Below are 8,061 nucleotides of genomic sequence, written 5' to 3' on the forward strand. Positions count from 1 at the left end.
GACAGGCAGCAAGAGTCATATTCGCCAGTGTGCCAGCAGCGGTTATGTGCAACAGTGCAGGCAGCGAGTCTTGCTTCCAGACAGGCAGACAAACAGACAAGAAGCTGCCTGGCACACACTCACTCGCAGTGACAAGCTCTTGCGCACCCGCCGCGATAAGATTACTTATCTTGAAAATTGATCGTTTTCGAAGCGAAATGATGTGGTGGCATTTTCGACTTGTCTGCGTCTTAATAATTTACTTTCTTTATTGTCGCAGCGGTCACATTGCCATCAAATTGGGTTCTCGTTTCGGTTTGAGCTCAACTTAAGCAGAACGGCATTGCTTAGATTTAGATACATCATAGTTCTTACGTCTATATATTTATTTTATTTACTTACATTTCTTATAAATTTTGTTTTTGGTTTAAGGTAGTAGTATCTGTATTGGTTCCTAGACTTAAATCTAAAACATTATCGTAATTGTAATCGTTGCGTCATTTTCGTTTATCTTTGATGTGAGTAATTTAATATCATTTAAAGATAGAATGTCAGAGAGTCCAACTGTTATGTTTTCATTTTCTTATCTTGTGCCTATTTAGCTGGAATTACAAGGCAAATGTACCAAAGTCGTAGAAAAATAACTCCTTTGACAGTTAAAACTGATTTGTCAGTATTTTGTACAAGGAGCCGTACATCTTCGTCAAATGGGTGCAAAGATTGTGAAGAACTACTTGATATGGATTTTGTTGATTTCATTACTGAAAAATAAAAAATTTTCTATTAAATTTCAGGTATTCTATACAATTTTCTTATGCAAATATGTATTGACGATATATGATTATTTATCTGAGACTATGTATTAGAGACATCTGGTTGCTAATATTTTTAATTAGATTTTTATTATATTTACGAATTTATAATTTTATTGCATTACTTTTTTATTAATTAATTAATAATGTTGATTAATTGAATTCATTATTACGTTTAGTATCATATTAATTTCAGAGTAGATCATCATATATGATAAAAATTATAAAATATGACTACGATGTCAAATTTCGATATATTAATCATCAAATATTATTATGATGACAAACTTTGATGTAATAATAATCAAATTGTTATTAGTTATTACTTATATTATTTTGCTAATCCTTAGTATCGTTAGATTTTAGCGGATAACTTAATTACAAAGGTTTGATATTTTTCACCACTACCTTATTCAAAACGTGGTAGCATCTGAACACAATTTAAGTTGGTGGCATCTACTTAGAAGTTGTCATTCAGCAATAAATAAAAGTAAAGTAAATTATTATATATATGAATTATGAAGACGAAAGTACATCCTTAACCTTATTCAGGTATAAATACCTCAACTTATGACAATGAAATGTTATTATTTGCTAAAATTATGAGCTGGATTGCAGAAGTCGTTCGCTCAAGAACAAAGATTGTATAGGTCCCACTAGGTTCAGAGCATAAAATATTGATGAAGCAATAAATATCAGTCCACATGAGACAATAGGGATTGTTTAGAAGTATATCGAATAGAAGTAAATAGATGATAAGTTAATAAAGTAAATAAATAGATGAAAAAAACACTGATGAAGCTAGTGAAAATATCATTATGGTATATATAAGATAATAGGGATTGCCTAAATCATATAGAATACAATTCAGTGAATAAGTGGATAAAATACTGATAGCTACTGAAAATAATATTCCATGTAAGACAATTGTGATTTTCAGAAGCATATAGAATAGAAATCAATGAATAAATGGATAAAATACTGATGAGCTACTGAAAATATCATTCCATGGAAGACAATAGAGTTTGTCAGAAGCATATAGAATAGAAATTAACGAATAAATAAATGGATAATAGGCTGTCAGAGGAGATTTATTTTTATTATGCTTTTTTACTTATTATGCTGACACCAATGAAAGCTAATCAACTGTTGGGCCAGAAAATACTGATACTGTACGATTTAAGTATAGACTTGATTATTTAAGTATAATCCAGTCAAGACGTAGAGAGGGGTTATGAAGAAACCTCGTAGTTAATAGAGAGTAAAACTGCTAAAATGTTTAAGGAAAAATATATTATATTTATACAAATGTCACTTTTTATGTTATTGTATTATTAATATTGTCGGGCCTTCTTTAATGAATTGATATTAAATAATAAAAATGTAGCAATAATAAGATATATTTTTAGATATTTAGAGTACCTATATAAAGCTACTACTACAACATTGATTCTATAATTTCAATGTTGTATATTGTTTAGATATTGTATATTATTTAATTGCTTATTGTTTATTATTTAAAACTGATTTTAGAAATAGATTCTAGTATAACCGCCTTATATGTTTCCAAGAGGAGTTGTAATAATGCTCCGCCCTGAGGACAAAGTCAAACAAATTTCGTCGGCGATATTTATATAGACGACTATGTAAAAATAATTTACTATTTTTTATTTTTTGCACATAAACCTTTTCAAAAGAACAAAAACAATAAAAGACATAATTTTATATTATATTTAATGTGTTTTTATTTATATGCAATTTTTGATCAATGATTGCAAGTAAATTAAATTTTTTTTATTAAATCATTTTTTTCAATAAAACACAATACTATTTTAACCGAAATTAGGAATAGATATATAACAATTATTGTGCAATACAAATTACTCATATCAAATTACGTTTAATGTATTAACAAATAAACAAATAATAATTAAAAACTTATAAATTTACAATTTGATATATAATAAAATTAAAATATGTAAATTTTTATAGTTTTTATAGTTTTTTATAGTAAACTTTTTTATAGTATAAAATTGAGTATAAAACCCTTTCTTATCTGTTTTCAATTATTATATTTTTATGGTCAATAATGTTTCCAAAATAGGTTAGTTGCTGCTTTATTGCTTCAAACTAAAAGCTACTCCATCAAATCACAATAACTCGTGTCTCTTTGACAATAAATTAATAATACATTATCGTTATCAAATTCCAAAAATTCTGTTCTCCTCAAACAAATAACTTAATCCCATGTTTACAGTATGCATTCAATCAAAGCAATAAAAATCTTCAGTCTAGAACATGCAGAGAAAGGCTCAACAAATGAGATACACTGCTGGTAAAAGCTTCTTAAATCTTATCAAGGCGTTGGCATCGGAGCAGTGCAGACTCTGAGTATTACGTTGAGCAATTTTATGGCCATTTCAACAAGTTTTACAGCTTTTACAACTAACAAAAGATAAAAAAATAGAATTGTACGATGAACAAAAAACACGCTAATAAAAAGTTTAGCATCAAATTAAGTATCGTTGTAAGATATTCTCTGTCTATATATGAGTATTCCGACAGATACACAATAGTTTATTTTATTGTTTTCTATTTTTATACTTTTTGTAGTAAGCAAAAGAAATCACCTCAAATGACCATTAAATGACCCTAAATATGCGTGCATTTTCCACTGTATTTTCTTCAAAACGTTGAGCTACACTTTGAGACTCGATTTGTTTGGAAAGTAGAAGGGAAAATACTTCTATAGTAGAGTTAAAGTAAATAGAAAATAAGCATATGTTTTAATATTGATAATAAATTTAAAAAAATAAATTAAAATAAAATAAATTTAAAAAAAACAAAAAAAAAATTAATATAAATAATAATTTTTAAAATATATTTATTTAAAAAATTATTATGATTTTCTTGATACATTAAAAGTGTTATTTCTAGAGACAGCGGGGTTTAGAGTTGTAGATTTTCACCTGAAAGGCAAAATTTAGATATATAGTCATATCAGTCAAGTTTATAAAGGTTTAAAACTCAAAACCCCATATATATGGGCAGGTAGTTCAACGGAAATAGTTGCTCATAACAGCCCGAAAGTCTTAATCCGACTGTCGTTGGTTATCAAATTTTTTATTAATGCAACTATGTTAGTAGATATACTTAAGATTGTTAGTCTTGTTAGCATTTTTAGTTTAATAAATTATAAATATTTACACTAAGATTTTATTACTTAGTAAAGTCAGAGGGTTTTTTACGTTTTAATCTCCGTGCTAAGTCAGTTGCGTTGACTATTTGTGAAACTTCTACATTTTTATGTTGTGTGATTTTCGTTGCGTGAAAAACAGCAAACGTTTTTATGACGTCCTCGACGGGTTTGATTGTTAGGCCACGATATAGGTCGGCACTACGAATGTACCAGGGCGCATTTATAATATTTCTAAGTACTTTATTTTGGAAACACTGTATTATCATAACATTGCTCCTACTGGTGCATCCCCATAACTGTATACCGTAAGTCCATATAGGTTCAGGAGTTTATTTTCTATCAATAACACTGAATGCCTACCGATTATTTTGCTGTATTCGCATAGGGTGTTTCCAGTCCATTTATATTTAATTTGCAGAGGGAGACCCTTTTATTTGTAAAGTCAACATATACTGATTTTGTATTGTTAAGCTTGAGTCGCCATTGTTTCGTCCACTGATGAACATTATTAATCGCTAGCTGGAGAGTTTTAGTTGATTCCATTTCATTAGAACCAATTGAAAATAGAGCTGTATCATCAGCAAACTTCGCAATTTTACAATTTTCTATTATTTGGATATTATTCGTAAACAAAAGAAAGACTATAGAACCAAGGACGCTTCCCTGTGGAACAGCCGCTTTAATTTCTTTTGGATTTGAGTAGCAGTCTTCTTGTTTAACTTGAAAATATCTATTTCTTATATAAGATTCCATAAGATTGCAGTATTGTTCTGGCAATTGCATTCGTAATTTGCATTCGTAATAAGACCTTGATGCCACACCTTGTCAAATGCCTGCGAGATATCAAGGAACACTGCCGAACACACTTCCTTCTTTTCCAAACAATTTTCTGTTATATTACTAATTCGATGGACTTGTTCAATTGTTGAGTGGCTGGTTCTAAAGCCGTATTGATGATTTGGAATTAGGTTTTGTTTTTGTATAAGATTTGATAGTCGCTTTTTAAATGCTTTTTCAAAAACCTTCTACAAAGGTGATCAAATATTAATATTAAATGCATAGGAAAGTAAACAGGATAATTTATAAAAATTTTTTTATAAATTGGTAAAAATCAGTTTTTGGTAAAACTGATTTATTTTCAAGATAAAAGTATTAGGATAATTAAAGAGATAGTCCTCTTCTGATAAAGTATAGCTTTTTGCATGGTCAAAAAAAAAACTTGACATGAGTGTTTTAGATCACATTGTTTACAATGTCGGTATAAGTCATTTGAATAGCTCCAGAAAGTCATTTGAATAGCTCCAGTATTTAATAAATAAGAAAAATACCGAAGGTTTCGATTAGAAATGAAAAGACAACAACAAAAATTTAGTTAATATATTGAAATTTTGCTGGCCATACAACCAGCTATATATATTCGAGTATTGCAAACTAGGCATCATCAGTGGCCTTAGGAATTATTCGAATTTTATAATTAGTTTATATATATATATATAATTTGTTTGGACTGCAAGTGCTAGACTTAGAACTCGTACCTTGCATTTTTTTTGTTGTCTTAGCCTTTCCCATATGCCCACAGGTCCAGGTTCCGGATCTATCTGATCAGAAAATACTCTTCAGTGTTCTGTTATTATTTCCAAATATTAGGCACCCATTTTATTAAATTAAATTAGTAAAGTATTAATTTTTTTTTTTTTTAAATTATAATGAAACATATTTTGTAGCGCTTCTACAATAGTCGTTGCAACTTTTTCAATTTATCTAATATATTCTTTGCGGTTTACTGTCGATTTACTACACATCCGTAGAATGTAACTTGAGTACATTTGTTGTTTTTTTTTTACGATTATTTGTCCAAATTTTCGATGATGTTCGATACAAGCTACGATTTCTATGAATAAATTAAATTTAGGCTGAGTCGTAGTAACGTGGGAAATTTTCTTCATACCTACCAACCGCTCTACATGGCCATACAGAATCACATACTCAAAATCTACTATATGTTATTGTTGTTGTTGTTATTTCTCAAAATGCATTTATAGAATTTTAAAAGCGTTCCTTTTCTATGAAAAAGTATACAAAACAGTTGTTATTAGGGTTTTGTCATTTAAATTTTTATGAGCACTTACAAGATGCTGTGATACACAAACCTGCTAATGTCGAGCTCTCGACTTGACTTATCTTTTCATCTTAGTTTACGATTATGGCTTATGCCAGCAGTACGAATTTATGGAATTTTATTATGTCATTATACCGAAAGAACTGACTGCTTTTGTAGTGTCTCCAACATTTATTCACAAAAAATTGTAATAAATTTATCAATAAATAAATTTAAAATCGACAGGTGTCATAATTCTATCAAAACTTTGCGAAAACAAGATGAATTAAAAGAATAAAAAATCTTCACAATAAAAGAATTAAAAAAAAATTTATGATAAATATTTAAGCAATATTAAGAAAGAAATTAACATATGCTGAGCTGAGATACAATGTCTTCACTATGGATTAAAGTATTCAAGTAGTTAACTTAACATATTAAAAGAATTGATTTAAGTTGTATGAATAATTTTCAAAGAAATGCTGAAGGATTAGTATAATTAATTGATATGTTAATGTTCATTATTCAGAAAAGTTAGGAGGTTTAAATCATTAATTTTAGTTTTCAGAAAGGTTATTGAATCGGAAATCTGTACTTCTGTACACAATACTTTTAACCCCGTTTCACAATTTGAGTATAATATCATCCCATATATCCACTTTAGTAGCTCTGGAAACATAATGATTTGTATTTACTAATATCACTTTTAGTAACACTTTTGTACGATGTTCTTTTCATAATATTGAAATCACTAAATTTCTTTTAGTGAATAAAGACTTTTCATCAAAAATCATACCTAAATGCCAACTTAAGGTATTTTAGTATAGCTATATTAAGTTTTGCTCTGTGAAAAGCCTGTAACACATCATAGCCTATTCATTAGGCACCTGTAATCTTTATTAACTGCAAATCTCAATAATAGTATTGTTTTTGCACATATTTTTCTTGTTTTCAAACTGTTTGTTTACAAAAGAACTTATTTAACTACTTAGTTGCTCATTACAGCCGTAACTGATCTTCGATCGCGTCGAGGTAGGCTCTTCCAGCCTTTAAATTTATATGCGTTTAACTATGACAATGCCACGGTATAGCTCATACAGCTCATCATTCCATCTAATTCGATACTCGCTGGGAACGCCTAAGAGAACATAGAATTTCCGAAGAAATTTTCTCAAATACTCCTAATACTGTTTCATTACTGTCGCTCATTGTTCCATCTTTTGATTTTTGTTTGTCGAGAGAGGACTTTTTTTATTAATTGCCTGCTTAGCCTGAAGTCATATCTATTGATTGATTTTTCGAGTGAGAAAGAGTGATTTTTCGTTAAATCTTTCAACTGATGTCACTTTTTTTGTGTATGTTGGCTTCCAAATAAACAAAGTCTTACACAACCTCAAACATATAGTTGCTAACAATGACTTGGGTCCCAAGACGCTAAGAAAATTTGTTTGCTGACTGAAAGTTCTAGGTTTTTTTCTCATTTTTTCGAAGTTGGAAAAAGGTACATTGACGACAACAAGATTCAGGTCAACTCCCTTGTATTATTTATTTATGCAATCTTTCACTATTAGGCAGTACTTTTAAAATATCTGACTTGTCTAGTTTATAAACCCACTTTGTTTCTATATAATTATATTTATAGTTATACTTGTAAGTCTGATACTTACAATGTCACTACGATTCGTAATTAAGTTAAATTTAAATCTCTGAAATATTTTTGTGTTTTAATATAAAAATTATTTGATGACTATTACATTTAGTTAACTCTTGATGACATTACATTACTTTTACAATAGAACAAAAAATTATTTATCTGTTTTATAGTGTATTTTGAGTTTTAAAGGTTAGCGTACCATCTTCTAAAGAGTCATCAAATGTATGTATGAATATGATTGAGATTTAGTTGCGATTTCTTCAGATAAGCTTGAATGGACATTGTTTTTTAATTATTTGAATGGTTAAAGGTATTAAAA

The sequence above is a fragment of the Teleopsis dalmanni genome, chromosome 1 (assembly GCF_002237135.1).
Source record: "Teleopsis dalmanni isolate 2A chromosome 1, ASM223713v2, whole genome shotgun sequence".
Classification (NCBI taxonomy): Eukaryota; Metazoa; Arthropoda; class Insecta; order Diptera; family Diopsidae; genus Teleopsis; species Teleopsis dalmanni.